Source organism: Symphalangus syndactylus, chromosome 16 (assembly GCF_028878055.3).
Source record: "Symphalangus syndactylus isolate Jambi chromosome 16, NHGRI_mSymSyn1-v2.1_pri, whole genome shotgun sequence".
NCBI classification, from domain to species: domain Eukaryota; kingdom Metazoa; phylum Chordata; class Mammalia; order Primates; family Hylobatidae; genus Symphalangus; species Symphalangus syndactylus.
Genome location: NC_072438.2, coordinates 55,987,443 through 56,009,571, shown reverse-complemented (window position 1 = coordinate 56,009,571; position 22,129 = coordinate 55,987,443). Strand labels below are relative to the sequence as shown.

Genomic DNA, 22,129 nt, shown 5'->3' with positions numbered 1-22,129 from the left:
AGTGTGCTGTATTCAGGAAACCCATCTCACGTGCAGAGACACACATAGACTCAAAATAAAGGGATGGAGGAAGATCTATCAAGCAACTGGAAAACAAAAAAAGGCAGGGGTTGCAATCCTAGTCTCTGATAAAACAGACTTTAAACCAACAAAGATCAAAAGAGACAAAGAAGGCCATTACATAATGGTAAAGGGATCAATTCAACAAGAAGAGCTAACTATCCTAAATATATATGCACCCAACACAGGAGCACCCAGATTCATAAAGCAAGTCCTCAGTGACCTACAAAGGGACTTAAACTCCCACACAATAATAATGGGAGATTTTAACACCCCACTGTCAGCATTAGACAGATCAACGAGACAGAAAGTTAACAAGGATATCCAGGAATTGAACTCAGCTCTACATAAAGTGGACCTAATAGACATCTACAGAACTCTCCACCCCAAATCAACAGAATATACATTTTTTTCAGCACCACACCACACCTATTCCAAAATTGACCACATAGTTGGAAGTAAAGCTCTTCTCAGCAAATGTAAAAGAACAGAGATTATAACAAACTGTCTCTCAGACCACAGTGCAATCAAACTAGAACTCAGGATTAAGAAACTCAGTCAAAACCGCTCAACTACATGGAAACTGAACAACCTGCTCCTGAATGACTATTGGGTACATAATGAAATGAAGGCAGAAATAAAGATGTTCTTTGAAACCAACGAGAACAAAGACACAACATACCAGAATCTCTGGGACACGTTCAAAGCAGTGTGTAGAGGGAAATTTATAGCACTAAATGCCCACAAGAGAAAGCAGGAAAGATCCAAAATTGACACCCTAACATCACAATTAAAAGAACTAGAAAAGCAAGAGCAAACACATTCAAAAGCTAGCAGAAGGCTAGAAATAACTAAAATCAGAGCAGAACTGAAGGAAATAGAGACACAAAAAACCCTCCAAAAAATTAATGAATCTAGGAGCTGGTTTTTTGAAAAGATCAACAAAATTGATGGACCGCTAGCAAGACTAATAAAGAAGAAAAGAGAGAAGAATCAAATAGATGCAATAAAAAACGAAAAAGGGGATATCACCACCGATCCCACAGAAATACAATCTACCATCAGAGAATACTACAAACACCTCTATGCAAATAAACTAGAAAATCTGGAAGAAATGGATAAATTCCTCGACAAATACACCCTCCCAAGACTAAACCAGGAAGAAGTTGAATCTCTGAATAGACCAATAACAGGTTCTGAAATTGTGGCAATAATCAATAGCTTACCAACCAAAAAGAGTCCAGGACCTGATGGATTCACAGCTGAATTCTACCAGAGGTACAAGGAGGAACTGGTACCATTCCTTCTGAAACTATTCCAATCGATAGAAAAAGAGGGAATCCTCCCTAACACATTTTACGAAGCCAGCATCGTCCTGATACCAAAACCTGGCAGAGACATAACCAAAAAGGAGAATTTCAGACCAATATCCTTGATGAACATTGATGCAAAAATCCTCAATAAAATACTGGCAAACCGAATCCAGCAGCACATCAAAAAGCTTATCCACCATGATCAAGTGGGCTTCATCCCTGGGATGCAAGGCTGGTTCAACATACGCAAATCAATAAATGTAATCCAGCATATAAACAGAACCAAAGACAAAAACCACATGATTATCTCAATAGATGCAGAAAAGGCCTTTGACAAAATTCAACAACCCTTCATGCTAAAAACTCTCAATAAATTAGGTATTGATGGGACATATCTCAAAATAATAAGAGCTATCTACGACAAACCCACAGCCAATATCATACTGAATTGGCAAAAACTGGAAGCATTCCCTCTGAAAACTGGCACAAGACAGGGATGCCCTCTCTCACCGCTACTATTCAACATAGTGCTGGAAGTTCTGGCCAGAGCAATCAGGCAGGAGAAGGAAATAAAGGGTATTCAATTAGGAAAAGAGGAAGTCAAATTGTCCCTGTTTGCAGATGACATGATTGTATATCTAGAAAACCCCATTGTCTCAGCCCAAAATCTCCTTAAGCTGATTAGCAACTTCAGCAAAGTCTCAGGATACAAAATTAATGTACAAAAATCACAAGCATTCTTGTACACCAATAACAGACAAACAGAGAGCCAAATCATGAGTGAACTCCCATTCACAATTGCTTCAAAGAGAATAAAATACCTAGGAATCCAACTTACAAGGGATGTGAAGGACCTCTTCAAGGAGAACTACAAACCACTGCTCAATGAAATAAAAGAGGATACAAACAAATGGAAGAACATTCCATGCTCATGGGTTGGAAGAATCAATATCGTGAAAATGGCAATACTGCCCAAGGTAATTTATAGATTCAATGCCATCCCCATCAAGCTACCAATGACTTTCTTCACAGAATTGGAAAAAACTACTTTAAAGTTCATATGGAACCAAAAAAGAGCCCGCATCGCCAAGTCAATCCTAAGCCAAAAGAACAAAGCTGGAGGCATCACGCTACCTGACTTTAAACTATACTACAAGGCTACAGTAACCAAAACAGCATGGTACTGGTACCACAACAGAGACATAGATCAATGGAACAGAACAGAGCCCTCAGAAATGATGCCGCATAGCTACAACTATCTGATCTTTGACAAACCTGACAAAAACAAGAAATGGGGAAAGGATTCCCTATTTAATAAATGGTGCTGGGAAAACTGGCTAGCCATATGTAGAAAGCTGCAACTGGATCCCTTCCTTACACCTTATACAAAAATTAATTCAAGATGGATTAAAGACTTATATGTTAGACCTAAAACCATTAAAATCCTACAAGAAAACCTAGGCAATACCATTCAGGACATAGGCGTGGGCAAGGACTTCATGTCTAAAACACCAAAAGCAATGGCAACAAAAGCCAAAATCGACAAATGGGATCTCATTAAACTAAAGAGCTTCTGCACAGCAAAAGAAACTATCATCAGAGTGAACAGGCAACCTACACAATGGGAGAAAATTTTTGCAACCTACTCATCTGACAAAGGGCTAATATCCAGAATCTACAATGAACTCAAACAAATTTACAAGAAAAAAACAAACAACCCCATCAAAAAGTGGGCAGAGGACATGAACAGACACTTCTCAAAAGAAGACATTTATGCAGCCAAAAAACACATGAAGAAATGCTCCTCATCACTGGCCATTAGAGAAATGCAAATCAAAACCACAGTGAGATACCATCTCACACCAGTTAGAATGGCCATCATTAAAAAATCAGGAAACAACAGGTGCTGGAGAGGATGTGGAGAAATAGGAACACTTTTACACTGTTGGTGGGACTGTAAACTAGTTCAACCATTGTGGAAGTCAGTGTGGCGATTCCTCAGGGATCTCGAACTAGAAATACCATTTGACCCAGCCATCCCATTACTGGGTATATACCCAAAGGACTATAAATCATGCTGCTATAAAGACACATGCACACGTATGTTTATTGCGGCACTATTCACAATAGCAAAGAGTTGGAACCAACCCAAATGTCCAACAACGATAGACTGGATTAAGAAAATGTGGCACATATACACCATGGAATACTATGCAGCCATAAAAAATGATGAGTTCGTGTCCTTTGTAGGGACATGGATGAAACTGGAAAACATCATTCTCAGTAAACTATCGCAAGGACAAAAAACCAAACACCGCATGTTCTCACTCATAGGTGGGAATTGAACAATGAGAACTCATGGACACAGGAAGGGGAACATCACGCTCCGGGGACTGTTGTGGGGTGGGGGGAGGGGGGAGGGACAGCATTAGGAGATACACCTAATGCTAAATGACGAATTAATGGGTGCGGGAAATCAACATGGCACATGGATACATATGTAACAAACCTGCACATTGTGCACATGTACCCTAAAACCCTAAAGTATAATAAAAAAAAAAAAAAAAAAACCATGTACAAAAAATATACTAGTTAGAATTCCTGTGAAAAATTCTACTACAGAGGAATTATATGGCTATGTTTGAAAAGATAATACTTCTTTAAAAATGTGTGGTTTTTTATGTTTTATGTTTGCAATAAGCATTATTTAAGTTTGATTGAAGAACTTCATGATGTTTACGTATTACTTTCTTGTATTGAGAAATAGTGGTCCATTGTTGGGCTGTATTTAAAATTAATGGGTAAAAAACAAGAAATCTTTAATTAGAGTTATTAATTTTGCACAAGTAATATGTGTATTTGACCTAAATCAGTATCTTTTATCATATCAGCCTCACATATAACAAGAATAATAGCAAGGACAACAACAACAAATTTGAATGTTTCCTTTGTGCCTATGCTCCTATCATGTTATACTCATTCATATAAACCTAACAATTAATCTGAAGTTAGACACACAGGATTTACTCATCAGTATTAGAGCATTCGCTGTTATCCAGGAAGAAAACTATCCCTGGTGCTGAAACTGCTCTGTGTAGTCCTTGTGGTTGAAGAATTAAAACAGTTTCTTTTAGCCATTTCCTTTCATTGAAATTATGAATTGTATAAGTGTTCATACCTTAAAGGAAGTATGAAATTTCATATATGTTAACATCTTAATTAATGTAAGATTAATATTCTACTTATGACTATGTTTTAATATTGAAAAATGAGTTTATGATGAGTTTTTTTTTTTTCGAGAGAACTTCACTATTCTTTTATTAGGTCTGATTTCTACTTTAAAGTTTTTCTTTTTTTTATTATACTTTAGGTTTTAGGGTGCATGTGCACAATGGGCAGGTTCGTTACATATGTATCCATGTGCCATGTTGATTTTCTGCACCCAGTAACTCGTCATTTAGCATTAGGTATATCTCCTAATGCTGTCCCTCCCCCTAACCCAACCCCACAACAGTCCCCGGAGTGTGATGTTCCCCTTCCTGTGTCCACGAGTTCTGATTGTTCAATTCCCACCTATGAGTGAGAACATGCGGATTTTGGTTTTTTGTCCTTGCGAAAGTTTACTGAGAATGACGTTTTCCCGTTTCATCCATGTCCCTACAAAGGACATGAACTCATCATTTTTTATGGCTGCATAGTATTCCACGGTGTATATGTGCCACATTTTCTTAATCCAGTCTATGGTTGTTGGACATTTGGGTTGGTTCCAAGTCTTTGCTATTGTGAATAGTGCCGCAATAAACATATGTGTGCATGTGTCTTTATAGCAGCATGATTTATAGTCCTTTGGGTAAATACCAAGTAATGGGATGGCTGGGTCAAATGGTATTTCTAGTTCTAGATCCCTGAGGAATTGCCACACTGACTTCCACAATGGTTGAACTAGTTTACAGTCCCACCAACAGTGTAAAAGTGTTCCTATTTCTCAACATCCTCTCCAGCACCTGTTGTTTCCTGACTTTTTAATGATGGCCATTCTAACTGGTGTGAGATGGTATCTCACTGTGGATTTGATTTGCATTTCTCGGATGGCCACTGATGATGAGCATTTCTTCATGTGTTTTTTGGCTGCATAAATGTCTTCTTTTGAGAAGTGTCTGTTCATGTCCTTCGTCCACCTTTTGATGGGGTTGTTTGTTTTTTTCTTGTAAATTTGTTTGAGTTCATTGTAGATTCTGGATATTAGCCCTTTGTCAGATAAGTAGGTTGCAAAAATTTTCTCCCATTGTGTAGGTTGCCTGTTCAATCTGATGGTAGTTTCTTTTGCTGTGCAGAAGCTCTTTACTTTAATTAGATCCCATTTGTCAATTTTCGCTGTTGTTGCCATTGCTTTTGGTGTCTTAGACATGAAGTCCTTGCCCACGCCTATATCCTGAATGGTATTGCCTAGGTTTTCTTGAAGGATTTTAATGGTTTTAGGTCTAACATTTAAGTCTTTAATCCATCTTGAATTAATTTTTGTATAAGGTGTAAGGAAGGGATCCAGTTGCAGCTTTCTACATATGGCTAGTCAGTTTTCCCAGTACCATTTATTAAATAGGGAATCCTTTTCCCATTTCTTGTTTTTGTCAGGTTTGTCAAAGATCAGATAGTTGTAGATATGCGGCATCATTTCTGAGAGCTCTGTTCTGTTCCATTGATCTATGTCTCTGTTGTGGTACCAGTACCATGCTGTTTTGGTTACTGGAGCCTTGTAGTATAGTTTGAAGTCAGGTAGCGTGATGCCTCCAGCTTTGTTCTTTTGGCTTAGGATTGACTTGGTGATGCGGGCTCTTTTTTGGTTCCATATGAACTTTAAAGTAGTTTTTTCCAATTCTGTGAAGAAAGTCATTGGTAGCTTGATGGGGATGGCATTGAATCCATAAACTACCTTGGACACTATGGCCATTTTCACGATATTGATTCTTCCAACCCATGAACATGGAATGTTCTTCCATTTGTTTGTATCCTCTTTTATTTCATTGAGCAGTGGTTTGTAGTTCTCCTTGAAGAGGTCCTTCACATCCCTTGTAAGTTGGATTCCTAGGTATTTTATTCTCTTTGAAGCAATTGTGAAGGGGAGTTCACTCATGATTTGGCTCTCTGTTTGTCTGTGATTGGTGTACAAGAATGCTTGTGATTTTTGTACATTGGTTTTGTATCCTGAGACTTTGCTGAAGTTGCTAATCAGCTTAAGGAGATTTTGGGCTGAGACGATGGGGTTTTCTAGATATACAATCATGTCATCTGCAAACAGGGACAATTTGACTTCCTCTTTTCCTAATTGAATACCCTTTATTTCCTTATCCTGCCTGATCACTCTTGCCAGAACTTCCAGCACTATGTTGAATAGGAGCGGTGAGAGAGGGCATCCCTGTCTTGTGCCAGTTTTCAGTGGGAATGCTTCTAGTTTTTGCCCATTCAGTATGATATTGGCTGTGGGTTTGTCATAGATAGCTCTTATTATTTTGAGATACGTCCCATCAATACCTAATTTATTGAGAGTTTTTAGCATGAAGCGTTGTTGAATTTTGTCAAAGGCCTTTTCTGCATCTATTGAGATAATCATGTTGTTTTTGTCTTTGGTTCTGTTTATATGCTGGATTACATTTATTGATTTGCATATGTTGAACCAGACTTGCATCCCAGGGATGAAGCCCACTTGATTATGGTGAATAAGCTTTTTGATGTACTGCTGGATTCGGTTGGCCAGTATTTTATTGAGGATTTTTGCATCAATGTTCATCAAGGATATTGGTCTGAAATTCTCTTTTTTGGTTATGTCTCTGCCAGGATTTGGTATCAGGACGATGCTGGCTTCATAAAATGTGTTAGGGAGGATTCCCTCTTTTTCTATCACTTGGAATAGTTTCAGAAGGAATGGTACCAGTTCCTACTTGTACGTCTGGTAGAATTCGGCTGTGAATCCATCAGGTCCTGGATTCTTTTTGGTTGGTAAGCTATTGATTATTGCCACAATTTCAGAACCTGTTATTTGTCTATTCAGAGATTCAACTTCTTCCTGATTTAGTCTTGGGAGGGTGTATTTGTCGAGGAATTTGTCCACTTCTTCTAGATTTTCTAGTTTATTTCCATAGAGGTGTTTGTAGTATTCTCTGATGGCAGATTGTATTTCTGTGGGATCGGTGGTGATATCCCCTTTTTCATTTTTTATTGCATCTATTTGATTCTTCTCTCTTTTCTTCTTTATTAGTCTTGCTAGTGGCCTATCAATTTTGTTGATCTTTTCAAAAAACCAGCTGCCGGATACATTAATTTTTTGAAGGGTTTTTTGTGTCTCTATTTCCTTCAGTTCTGCTCTGATTTTAGTTATTTCTAGCCTTCTGCTAGATTTTGAATGTGTTTGCTCTTGCTTTTCTAGTTCCTTTCATTGTCATGTTAGGGTGTCAATTTTGGATCTTTCCTGCTTTCTCTTGTGGGCTTTTAGTGCTATTAATTTCCCTCTACACACTGCTTTGAACGTGTCCCAGAGATTCTGGTATGTTGTGTCTTTGTTCTCGTTGGTTTCAAAGAACATCTTTATTTCTGCCTTCATTTCATTATGTACCCAATAGTCATTCAGGAGCAGGTTGTTCAGTTTCCATGTAGTTGAGCGGTTTTGAGTGAGTTTCTTAATCCTGAGTTCTAGTTTGATTGCACTGTGGTCTGAGAGACAGTTTGTTATAATTTCTGTTCTTTTACATTTGCTGAGGAGAGCTTTACTTCCAACTATGTGGACAATTTTGGAATAGGTGTGGTTTGGTGCTGAAAAAATATATATTCTGTTGATTTGGGGTGGAGAGTTCTGTAGATGTCTATTAGGTCCACTTTGTGCAGAGCTGAGTTCAATTCCTGGATATCCTTGTTAACTTTCTGTCTCGTTGATCTATCTAATGTTGACAGTGGGGTGTTAAAATCTCCCATTATTATTGTGTGGGAGTTTAAGTCCCTTTGTAGGTCACTCGGGACTTGCTTTATGAATCTTGGTGCTCCTGTGTTGGGTGCATATATATTTAGGTTAGTTAGCTCTTCTTGTTGAATTGATCTCTTTACCATTATGTAATGGTCTTCTTTGTCTCTTTTGATCTTTGATGGTTTAAAGTCTATTTTATCAGAGACTAGAATTGCAACCCCAGCCTTTTTTTGTTTTCCATTTGCTTGATAGATCTTCCTCCATCCCTTTATTTTGAGTCTATGTGTGTCTCTGCGCGTGAGATGGGTTTCCTGAATACAGCACACTGATGGGTCCTGACTCCTTATCCAGTTTGCCAGTCTGTGTCTTTTAATTGGAGCATTTAGCCCATTTACATTTAACGTTAATATTGTTATGTGCGAATCTGATCCTGTCATTATGATGTTAGTTGGTTATTTTGCTCGTTAGTTGCTGCAGTTTCTTCCTAGCCTCGATGGTCTTTACAATTTGGCATGTTTTTGCAGTGGCTGGCACCGGTTGTTCCTTTCCATGTTTAGTACTTCCTTCAGGAGCTCTTTTAGGGCAGGCCTGGTGGTGACAAAATCACTCAGTGTATGCTTGTCTGTAAAGTATTTTATTTCTCCTTCACTTATGAAGCCTAGTTTGGCTGGATAGGAAATTCTGGGTTGAATATTCTTTTCTTTAAGAATGTTGAATATCGGCCCCCACTCTCTTCTGGCTTGTAGAGTTTCTGCCGAGAGATCAGCTGTTAGTCTGATGGGCTTCCCTTTGTGGGTAACCCGACCTTTCTCTCTGGCTGCCCTTAACATTTTTTCCTTCATTTCAACTTTGGTGAATCTGACAATTATGTGTCTTGGAGTTGCTCTTCTCGACGAGTATCTTTGTGGCGTTCTCTGTATTTCCTGAATCTGAATGTTGGCCTGCCTTGCTAGATTGGGGAAGTTCTCCTGGATAATATCTTGCAGAGTGTTTTCCAACTTGGTTCCATTCTCCCCGTCATTTTCAGGTATACCAATCAGACGTAGGTTTGGTCTTTTCACATAGTCCCAAATTTCTTGGAGGCTTTGTTCATTTCTTTTTATTCTTTTTCCTCTAAACTTCCCTTCTCGCTTCATTTCATTCATTTCATCTTCCATCAGCGATACCCTTTCTTCCAGTTGATCGCATCTGCTACTGAGGCTTCTGCAATCTTCGCGTAGTTCTCGAAACTTGGCTTTCAGCTCCATCAGCTCCTTTAAGCCCTTCTCTCCATTGGTTATTCTACTTATCCATTCTTCTAATTTTTTTTCAAGGTTTTTAACTTCTTTGCTATTGTTTTGAATTTCCTCTCGTAGCTCAGAGTAGTTTGATCCTCTGAAGCCTTCTTCTCTCAACTTGTCAAAGTCATCCTCCATCCAGCTTTGTTCCGTTTCTGGTGAGGGACTGCGTTCCTTTGGAGGAGGAGAGGTGGTCTGCTTTTTAGAGTTTCCAGTTTTTCTGCTCTGTTTTTTCCCCATCTTTGTGGTTTTATCTACTTTTTGTCTTTGATGATGGCGATGTACAGATGGGTTTTTGGTGTGGATGTCCTTTCTCTTTGTTAGTTTTCCTTCTACCAGACAGGACCCTCAGCTGCAGGTCTGTTGGAGTGTACTAGAGGTCCACTCCAGACCCTGTTTGGCTGGGTGTCAGCAGCAGTGGCTGCAGAACAGCGGATTTTCATGAGGCCACAAATTCAGCTGTCTGATAATTCTTCTGGAAGTTTTGTCTCAGAGGAGTACCCGGCCGAGTTAGGTGTCAATCTGTCCCTACTTTGGGATGCCTCCCAGTTAGGCTGCTCAGGGGCGAGGGACCCACTTTAGGAGGCAGTCTGTCCGTTCTCAGATCTCCAGCTGCATGCTGGGAGAACCACTACTCTCTTCAAAGCTGTCAGTCAGACAGGGACCTTTAAGTCTGTGGAGGTTTCTGCTGACTTTTTGTTAGTCTGTGCCCTGCCCCCAGAGGTGGAGCCTACAGAGGCAGGCAGGCCTCCTTGAGCTGTGGTGGGCTCCACCCAGTTCGAGCTTCCTGGCTGCTTTGTTTACCTAAGCAAGCCTGGGCCATGGCAGGCGCCCCTCCCTCAACCTCAATGCCGCCTTGCAGCTTGATCTGAGACTGCTGTGCTAGCCATCAGTGAGACTCCATGGGCATAGGACCCTCTGAACCACGTGTGGGACACAATCTCCTAGTGTGCCATTTTCCAGGCCCGTTGGAAAAGCACAGTATTCGGGTGGGACTGACCCAATATTCCAGGTGCCGTCTGTTACCCCTTTCTTTGACTAGGAAAGGGAACTCCCTGACCCCTTGCGCTTCCCGAGTGAGGCAATGCCTCGCCCTGCTTTGGCTTGCTCACAGTGCGCTTCACCGAATGTCCTGCACCCACTGTTTGGCACTCCCTAGTGAGATGAAACCGGTACCTCAAACAGAAAGGCAGAAATCACCCGTCTTATGTGTCGCTCAGGCTGGGAGCTGGAGACCGGAGCTGTTCCTATTCGGCCATCTTGGCTCCTCCTCGTTTATGATGAGTTTCATTAGTTTCTAGAGAAAACAATGGTTTAAAAAATTTCAGTACATAAGACATTGAAGAGTCTATGAATGTTCCAGAAATCTGAAAACATATACCACTAATCAAAAGTTTCTCCATTCATGTTGACTAGCATTTGCCTTAGGTGTTAGAATTAATGGGTTTGTGTTAAAAATAAACACCTGAAATCTAATTCCCTAACTGCATTATAACACACTTGATTACAAGTACTTAGCTTTTATTTAATACTTATAATAACTTTAAATGGTAGCGAAATGGGCTTCCCCCAAGAGGACTGCTTTGTTGATCCTGAGTTGGGGTCCTAAGCCAGAAGTTAACTATGCTTTCATATATTCCTGCAAGTAGAAATACAGTATTGGTGTAAATTCTCTTTAGATGGATAGGTAAGCCCAGAGGAAATAATGGTAATTGGCACCATATGACCGTATGCAATTCATGTGCATATTTATATCAAGAAAAGAACATTATAGGTCTGGTGAGACCCTATTTTGTTCGACAATGTCATCTGCATGTGTCTGTTTCAGACATTTGGAAGTCAAGGGATTCTGTGCTTCTGCACAGAAGCAAAGCATGTGCTTCTGCTTGATGTAGCTACTCAATTTTGTATTCTTGACTAATAAAGTCATAAACATAACTCAACGTCTGTGTGTGTGCTCTCGTTCCATTAATTTATACTTTACCAAAAAGTATTGAATGTGTGTGTTATGTAACAGTTTCCTGTAAATGATACTAAATGATTTATTAGCTTTATTCAATTAAAGTTTTAAGTGTTTTCTTCTATGACTACATTACTTGTTAACAAGAAATTTATTTAACTGAAAACTTCAAGCAAGATTATCTGGGTAACTCTTTCAAAAAGAATTGTACCTGTATTTTGGGATTGAATATATTAATTTCTTTTACTGTTTTAATAGGACATAATTTTACAAGACGAGGCACTTTTTCAAAGCCTGCTTCTCCTCCCATTTTCCCTATCTCTGTAATTGACACCTCCAACATCTGTAGCCTGCCTCTGCTCTCTCTTAACAAAGTCCTACTGATACTACTTCCTAAGTATTTTTCAGCCCTGTCCTTCCTCTCCATCATGATGGACTCATTTCCAGTTGAAATCCTTATGGCACCCTCCCTGGATTACTGCAGTAATCAGAGAGCTGGTCTCCTTAACTCAAGATTCATTTCTTCTCATCTCTTGTTCACAGTGACATCATAAAGATATTTTAAAATGATGAACTAGAATTAATTACATAAAACACACATACACACATAAATAATATTTAAACCTTACAATGATGTTCCAATTACATAAAATATAATATAGGAAGCACTTTATGTTCTGGCCTCAATCTTTCAATTCAAACTTATCTCCTGCCACTATCTCCTTTGAACATTGTATTCCAGCTACTTTAGAATAATAATAATATATAATATTCATAGAGCCCTTCCTGGATTCCTATCACTGTACAAAATACTTCACATATAACATTTGATCTTTGATAACTTTATTAGGCAGGTAGTATTATTATCTATCTATGTATCTATATCTATACATATAAAATCTATATTTCATAGATAAGAAAAAAGAGAGTAAAAACTTGCCAAAATTACAAAGCTTAGAAGTGTAGCAGTTGGGATTTGAATCTAGGCATCCTGCCTCTACAGTCCACAGTGGCTTTCTTGTGCCAAAAGGCTTGCAGTTCCCTAGACTTGACATTTCTCGAAATCTGTGTCTTTCATATGCTCTTCCAATTGTCTGGAAAATCTTTCCCAACCTCAGTCTGCCTGTGGTACTCATGTTCACCCCACAAGAATTGACTCCATCTGTCCCCTCTCCATGAAAATTTCTCTGAATCTCAGCACTTTGGGAGGCCGAGGCGGGTGGATCACCTGAGCTCAGGAGTTTGAGACTGCCCTGGGCAACATGGTGAATCCCCATCTTTACTAAAATACAAAAAACTCGCCAGGTATGGTGGCACACGCCTGTAATTCCAGCCACTCCGGAGGCTGAGGCAGGAGATTACTTGTGCCTGGGAGGCAGAGGTTGCAGTGAGCCAAGATTGCACCACTGCACTCCACCTTGGGCTACAGAGTGAGACTCTGTCAAAAAAAAAAAGAAAGAAAGAAAGTTTCCCTGGTAAGGGCCCATGCCTTGGCACTGAGGGCATCTTGCAAAACTCAAGGATGCCACTTGGCATAGCAGATAGAAAATAATTGTGATATGAGGCAGGCCTGAATTGGATTTATGGCTCTATTGCATATTGGTTTTGTGATTTTGGGAAAGTCATTTAATCTCTCTGAATTTTAGTTTCTTTAGGGATTAATAGTACCTTTTCCAGGGAGCTGTTATTCGGATGAGACAACGACCAGAACATAGCAAGAATTCATTAGTGCTCTCACCACCCTTCCTCCGTTGCAGCTCTCAGTACCCGAATGGCAATCGTGCATCTTCTCATCAGCCTGTGAATTGCTTCCCCTTTCATCTTTGGCTCTGCAGTATTCAGTGTCACTAGTGAAATGTGTGAAATGAATGAATCGACAACTGATCCTTAATACCTAATGAGAGAAGGGAATGAATCCTTTTGTTCATTTTATGGCCAGAATGATAGTGTAATTAAGTAATAACAACTGGCAAAAAAGAGAAACTCCACCTATACTTTGTCCTTTTCTCAAGTAGCATCTAAAACTTTTTCCTTCTGATTAAAAAATTATCACTGAAGGATCTCTTTGAATGTGTGTCAAATTTTATATAAGCAGATGATCACAGCTCAGCATAATATTAGAAGATTATATGATTTTAAAAATTGGTTCATAGTTTTATAGTCTTGGAATAGCTATCTATCTATCTATCTATCTATCTATCTATCTATCTATCTACCTCTCTAGGTATCTATCTACCTACCTACCTACCTACCAATGTGTCATCTTCAAATATATTTAGGCTGCTTTCCTGAGGCTAATTTTTTATTCCATTCTTTCATTTTTTTCAAGATCCCTGTATTCCCAGGTGTATTGGGTCCAGGTATTTATGAATAGGAGAAGAAATGATTCAGTGGCAGCTCCCCAGGATTTTGAATTATGAGATATGAAATTAGAAATGGCAACATAGGTGGATTGCTTGAGAACACCGTGTATTACTGCTTCTGTACCAACTTCTCTTCTCCCTTGTTCATACTTTTTTAATATGCATTTCAAGCACTATGTATTGGTGAACATTTGAACCCAAATCATATAACAATAGAAGATGCCATAGTTGGAAAGGCATAAAAGGTCATTCTAAATGTGTGAACAAGTTAGAGAACTACAAAATTAGAGATCATCATTGCTATATTGCAGACAGACTTCATTGCTTTTCACAGAAATTAAGCCATAGATAACAATGACAGGTTGAAATAGGTCATGATTTCTAAAAATAATGTCATGTAAATTACCTATGTAAATACATTAAAATACGAATTATTTGAAAAAAATGAATAGTCGGTCCTCAGAATAGCCCTACACATAAGTATATAATAAAAGCATGAGTTCAAGAGTAGAATGTTAATGAAGCTCCCTGTCTTGGTTTCTTTAATAAGATTCTTCTATTCTGCTTTCCGGAACTATTATGTTCCCATTATAAACTTTGTACCAAGTTGCCCCTTTTTTCTGTCTTCCTGGCTCTCTAGTCCTAGGGAGTTAAAAAGAGTCAGAAAATCCCATCTTTTCTTCTATGAAGTTTCGGAGAAAAGTCAAGATAGGCTATAAAGTGTTGCACTTGATAATCCAAACATCCTTCTACTGATAGTAGAGTCTCATTATCCTTCCTCAGATATATGCAATGATGAAAATAGATAATGAGAAAGCATGCACCCAAGTAACTCTTTGAGTGTATAAGGGCTGATTAAGTTGAAAGAAGATTGCCAGGCGAGGTGGCTCATGCCTGTAATCCCAGCACTTTGGGAGACTGAGGCAGGCAGATCACTTGAGGTCAGGATTTCGAGACCAGCCTCGCCAACATGGCAAAACCCCGTCTCTACTAAAAATACAAAAAGTATTTGGGCGTGGTAGCACGTGCCTATAATCCCAGGTACTCGAGAGACTGAGGCAGGAGAATCACTTGAACCCAGGAGGCGGAGGTTTCAGTGAGCTGAGATGATGCCACTGCACTCCAGCCTGGGCAGAAGAGTGAGACTCCATTAAAAAAAATTGCAAAGTATCTACTAATCTAAAAAATACTCACAGCCTCAGTTCTCAAAGAGTTTATGTTGTAGGATCATGTCAGTTCCATATATAATTTGTTTATCACAACTGCACACTGTTACGTAAAGGAAATGCACAACTTGAGATATTTATTTTGACTAGAAAACTGAGAAACATTAATAGAGGCAATTTGTGAACTGTCTTTTCAAGGAGGTCTTTAAATGGAATGTATTCATGATAATGTTAATGCAGGGCTACCTAGAGACAGAGGGAAAAATTAAACAAGTTTTTTTTTTAACTTAACTTTTGGACTCAGCTATTAAGAAAGCATTTAAAAGTAAAGTCAAATTCAAATCTTTCTATCCTGTGAGCTCTGCCTCTCATCTCTGTCAGGCTGGAACTCCATCAAAGACTGGTGGTCACATGAATGGAGTGGAAAATATTCTCTAGTTTATTTGTTTGTGTATTTTTTCTTTAATGTTCCAACTCACATAATAAGCTTAATATGATAATTAAAAGTGATCACAAGTAATTCTCAATATCAGAGTAGATGAGAGTGGCTGCCTTCTCACCAATATCCAGAATGCATTGCAGCTTTCCCAGCTGCCCTTGCACCTTCTCAATAGCCATGTGACCAGCTTTGGTGACTGCTGTATGTCAGTGAAGGGAGTATTTTCCCCTTTCCCTAGCTAACATTCAGATGTGGTGATGAGCTCTTTTTGGCCACAAAAGCCATGCCGTAGTGATTGGATAAAAGAAAAATAGAAGATACCCAAGCACTGACCTCCCTGTAAAGCTATGATGCCTTAATAACTTGTTCTATTATGTGACTGGGAAATAGTCTCTTTTCTTCTCTAAGCCACTCTTATTTTGAACTTCTATCACAGCCACCAAACCTGTATCTTAACTAACACAAAACTTTGTACCTGGAAGAGGAGCTGAACAGAAGAGAATCTGAAATGCGTAGCATTTACTCAGAATTCCCCAGCATGTGACAGTGATAAAGCTGGTGAGTTTTGCTAGGCCATGGACAAATGTTTGTTAAAACCACCATCTATGATGTCATGGAAGGTAGAGCACATGGCATCTGAACCTCTAACTCCAAAGAACATGGAGGAAAACATTTCAAGTGTTTGGTATAAGATGCTTGCTTCTTGCTACTTTTAGTAAAGGCTCCAAGAGAGGAACTCGAACTGGAGCTAACCAACATAAAACAGGGCAGGAAAGGACTATAACTACACTAAGAAGACTCTCTGCCTGTGGCTTGAGATTGAAGTTGGCTAAAGTCTGGGAGGAGCTTCACAGTAAGCCTGCCAACTACTTCCCTACACTGACGCAGCTGGAAGAAGTGAGTCTGAAGAGCCTGCCCTAGCAGGAGATAAAATTGTGGCCCCAAGCCAAGGCAGCCAAACAATGAATATCCCTAATCTGAAAATCTGAAATCTGAAATGCTTCAAAATCTGAAAGTGTTTAAGCACTTACATGATGCTCAAAGGAAATGTTCATTGGAGCATTTCAGATTTCAGATTTTCAAATTAAGGATACTCAACTGGTAAGTATAATGCAAATATTCCAAAATCTGAAAAATATCCAAAAGCCAAAATACTTCTGGTCCCACTCATTTTCGATAAGGGATACTCAACAAGTATTTTAAAAGATCAAAATAAGGGTAAGAGAATATGGATATTTAAGCTTATGGTTCTTTACATGGAACAGTTGAGGCCATTAAAAAATGTCTAAGACATAGGCAGTGGAAGGCTGAATTCAAGAAAAAGTCTCAGAGCTGAGGAAACAAAGAACCTATGAGGTTAAGGTGTTAGATGAGCCGACCACATGAGTGTGAAAGGGAGGCCAAATGAGAAAATGATGTTGCTTGGGTGGAGAGGAAGTTCTGGAATAAATGTGGCAGTTGTTAGAAGACATTATGGTTAGATGGATAGACAGTAAAGAAGGGGCTTTTGTATTAAAATGGAGGAATAGTGGTTGGGAATAGGAAATATGGAGCTAAAATTATGCCAACCCACTTCTATTAAATAAATTCTATGACACCTTAACCTTTAGGAAAATGACTAGCCTTCAGTGGAGCACATGTCAAGGGAAGCAATGTCCCCATAGAGATAGTATGAATTTTAATTAAAGCAAAGAAATGGAGTCGATGTCCTCTAATGAGGTTTCCAGAAGTCACACTGAAAATATTTGGGAGGGAGGGAAGATTGATTCAGAAGTAAAACACAGAGCAGTATGGAGATAAGACACTGGAGAGCATAAATGAGTCGAGCTTTCAAAAAAATAGAACAAAATTTTTTGAAATCAGTTGCCTATTATCTTCCCTCATAGTTCTTAGGGAGATATAACTAAAGGCCTCCAAAGAATTTGTGTCTGTCCATAGGGTACAGAATAAATTTATTTCAAAGATCTTCTCCTCCCACAGTTGATTATTTGACTTAGGGCAAAAGACTGAATGTAAATAGTAGTGAAACTCTCTCTGATATTATTCTAAGGAATAAAATAATTTTGCTTTGTAAATAAAATAGAATATTTTCTAGAGAGAACTGACCCAAACTCAGTTTCAGGAATGGTCCTGAAATTCAGAAATGCCTTTCCCATATTGCCTAACTGTGCCTTTTTCACTGGAAATAAAAGTGCTGCCTTCATGGAGCATGCCTCCCCAGAGATCAGTGAAGTCAATGAGAAATGCAATGTCCATTTGTCAGTAAATACATGTGAAGTTTGATGGGTTTCTTGGGACTGGACAACTAGCTAAAGATTCTAAAGAAAAATTAAGTGGGGCAGAGAAACCAAAAATCTCAAGAGATCTTTGAAGAAGGAAACATGAAAAATGGGACAAATGGAAGAACATTCCATGCTCATGGATAGGAAGAACCAATATTGTGAAAATGGCCATACTTCCCAAGGTAATTTATAGATTCAATGCCATCCCCATCAAGCTACCAATGACTTTCTTCACAGAATTGGAAAAACTACCTTAAAGTTCATATGGAACCAAAAAAGAGCCCGCATTGCCAAGTCAATCCTAAGCCAAAAGAACAAAGCTGGAGGCATCACGCTACCTGACTTCAAACTATACTACAAGGCTCCAGTAACCAAAACAGCATGGTACTGGTACCACAACAGAGACATAGATCAATGGAACAGAACAGAGCCCTCAGAAATGATGCCGCATAGCTACAACTATCTGATCTTTGACAAACCTGACAAAAACAAGAAATGGGGAAAGGATTCCCTATTTAATAAATGGTGCTGGGAAAACTGGCTAGCCATATGTAGAAAGCTGCAACTGGATCCCTTCCTTACACCTTATACAAAAATTAATTCAAGATGGATTAAAGACTTATATGTTAGACCTAAAACCATTAAAATCCTACAAGAAAACCTAGGCAATACCATTCAGGACATAGGCGTGGGCAAGACTTCATGTCTAAAACACCAAAAGCAATGGCAACAAAAGCCAAAATCGACAAATGGGATCTCATTAAACTAAAGAGCTTCTGCACAGCAAAAGAAACTATCATCAGAGTGAACAGGCAACCTACACAATGGGAGAAAATTTTTGCAACCTACTCATCTGACAAAGGGCTAATATCCAGAATCTACAATGAACTCAAACAAATTTACAAGAAAAAAACAAACAACCCCATCAAAAAGTGGGCAGAGGACATGAACAGACACTTCTCAAAAGAAGACATTTATGCAGCCAAAAAACACATGAAGAAATGCTCCTCATCACTGGCCATTAGAGAAATGCAAATCAAAACCACAGTGAGATACCATCTCACACCAGTTAGAATGGCCATCATTAAAAAATCAGGAAACAACAGGTGCTGGAGAGGATGTGGAGAAATAGGAACACTTTTACACTGTTGGTGGGACTGTAAACTAGTTCAACCATTGTGGAAGTCAGTGTGGCGATTCCTCAGGGATCTAGAACTAGAAATACCATTTGACCCAGCCATCCCATTACTGGGTATATACCCAAAGGACTATAAATCATGCTGCTATAAAGACACATGCACACGTATGTTTATTGCGGCACTATTCACAATAGCAAAGAGTTGGAACCAACCCAAATGTCCAACAACGATAGACTGGATTAAGAAAATGTGGCACATATACACCATGGAATACTATGCAGCCATAAAAAATGATGAGTTCGTGTCCTTTGTAGGGACATGGATGAAACTGGAAAACATCATCCTCAGTAAACTATCACAAGGACAAAAAACCAAACACCGCATGTTCTCACTCATAGGTGGGAATTGAACAATGAGAACTCATGGACACAGGAAGGGGAACATCATGCTCCGGGGACTGTTGTGGGGTGGGGGGAGGGGGGAGGGACAGCATTAGGAGATACACCTAATGCTAAATGACAAGTTAATGGGTGCAGGAAATCAACATGGCACATGGATACATATGTAACAAACCTGCACATTGTGCACATGTACCCTAAAACCCTAAAGTATAATAAAAAAAAAAAAAAGAAAAAAAAAAAGATATGCTGAGATTGCTAACATCTAGGGTAAGAACTAATCTTTTATATGTACAATTGTGGAAAAGGAAAAATAAATTCTTGCTAGTTTCACTTTTGTACCTCAAACTTCAAAAGTTACAGCCACAGTGTGTGGTAAGTGCTAATGTAGGGTTCAGTATTATCCATGGCTCAAGACATCTACTGGAGGCCTTCCAAAGTATGCCCCACAGATAAAGGGGGAATACTGTAGTCTTTCTATGCTAATTCCAGTATCTGGATAATGTATTTATTCTATTGACTGCATGCTTTAATATCACTATAAGCTCAACGATTTAAAGATATCAGGTGTGCACCTGCTCATTGCAGTCACCGTCATCATCATCACCATTATTTCTGTTTGTTTGCTTTTGAGACAGATCTTGCTTTATGGCCCAGGCTGGAGTGCAGTGGCATAATCACAGCTAACCGCATCCTCAGACTCCTGGGCTTAGGTGACCCTATCACCTCAGCCTCTCAAGTAGCTGCGACTACAGGCACAAGCTACTATGCCTGGCTAATTTTTTTGCTTTCTATTTTTGGTAGACAGAGGATTTTACCATGTTGTCCAGGCTTGTCTTGAACACCTGGGCTAAAGCAATCCACCTGCCTTGGCTTCCCAAAGTGTTGGGCTTACAGGTGTGAACCACCGTGCCTAGCTTGTGGTCATCAATATTATTGATGCTTATATTAGTTTGGATAGTGGGACCTCCTTCAAGTTGCCTCTTGGATCCTATGGACATGACCCTGGGGTGTGTAAAAGTGCCTTTGCATAACAGTATGACAAGGTGCTCTAGATTGATTTTGCATATTGCCTGCCTGCAGCCAGAAAGCAGCCATTTCTCCAAGAAGCTTTGGTTCCTTTTAGTGAATTATGATATGGAGAATCCAAACTTATGGCACCAAGGTGCTTTCTGCTTCTGTTTTGTTTAATGCTTCCAGGACATTTTAGTGGATAAGTCTAAAAGATAAGTGTATTTTTTAATAAAAATTTATAATTTTTAAACAAACCTTTCATTTAACAGTCTTGATTAGAGGATTTTAATTATGCTCAGAGATATTACATCTGTATCTTCTCCTATTTCATTAGAAAAGTACCAGTTTTCAATGTCACACCCATAATGAGATGGAGTCTAGCTCTGTCACCCTGGCTGGAGTGCAGTGGTGTGATCTAGGCTCACTGCAACCTCCACCTCCCAAGTTCAAGCAATTCCCTACCTCAGCCTCCAGAGTAGCTGGGATTACAGGCAAACTCCACGACACCTGGCTAATTTTTGTAGTTTTAGTAGAGACGGGGTTTCACCATGTTGGCCAGGCTGGTCTTGAACGATTGACCTCATGATCCACCCACCCCGGTCCCCCAAAGTTCTGGGATTACAGGCATGAGCCACTGCACCCGGCGTTTTTTGTTTGTTTGTTTTTTGTTTTTTGTTTATTTTTTTGAGATGGAGTCTCGCTCTGTTGCCCAGGCTGGAGTGCAGTGGCATGATCTCGGCTCACTGCAACCTCCACTTCCTGAGTTCAAGTGATTCTCCTGCCTCAGCCTACTGAGTAGCTGGGACTATAGGCACGTGCCACCATGCCTGGTTATTTTTTTGTATTTTTAGTAGAGACAGTATTTCACCGTATTAGCCAGGTAGGTCTTGATCTCCTGACTTCGTGATCCACCCGCCTCAGTCCCCCAAAGTTCTGGGATTATAGGCGTGAGCCACTGTGCCCAGCCAATTTTTTTGTATTTTTAGTAAAGATGGGGTTTTCATCATCTTGGCTAGGCTGCTCTTGAACTCCTGATCTCGTGATCCACCCACCTTGGCCTCCCAAAGTGCTGAGATTACAGGCATGAGCCACTGCGCCCAGCCCCAAAACTACTCTTTTTTTTTTTTTTGAGACGGAGTCTCACTCTGTCACCTGGCTGGAGTGCAGTGGCATCACCTCGGTTCACTGAAACCTCCGCCTCTGGAGTTCAAGTGATTCTCCTGCCTCAGCCCCCTGAGTAGCTGGGACTACAGGCAAGGGCCACCACACCCAGATAATTTTTGTATTTTTAGTAGAGAGGGGGTTTCACCATGTTGGCCAGGATGGTCTCAATCTCTTCACCTTGTGATCTGCCCGCCTCAGCCACTCAAAGTGCTGGGAACTAATCATTTTTTTAAAATCCTGCAATATAAGACAAACCAATAGCCTAAGACTAAAAATACAGCCTTCTGAAAAATAATAAGCAATCTGAGATTATTTTTGTGCATTATTTTGTTCTTAGGCTATATTACATCATGAATATACAGTCACATTATTGCTTTTTAAAGTCAGTGTAATTCTGATTGACAGATGACATAAATATATTAATTAGAAAATAAAATATTATTTTCCAACCATTCCTAGACAGTGTTCTAATATGATTAACTTTAATGCCAGAAGTAAAATCTTTTATTTTACATGATTGCACTTCATTGTACTAGAGTATATCACAATCTCTATTTCCTTGAGACAAACAGTTTCCCTAATATGTTATTATAAAACTGTTT

General features: G+C 39.4%; 1 long non-coding RNA gene across 1 annotated transcript; it reads right to left on the bottom strand.

The window, feature by feature from the left end:
* Positions 1-10,710: 10,710 nt before the first annotated feature.
* On the bottom strand, positions 10,711-16,674 carry LOC134732748 (uncharacterized). Its single transcript, XR_010116230.1, has 3 exons — positions 16,006-16,674; positions 13,301-13,456; positions 10,711-10,899 (listed from the first exon to the last, which is right to left on the bottom strand). It is a non-coding gene; the product is annotated as an uncharacterized lncRNA (long non-coding RNA).
* Between the last annotated feature and the right edge of the window lie 5,455 nt (positions 16,675-22,129).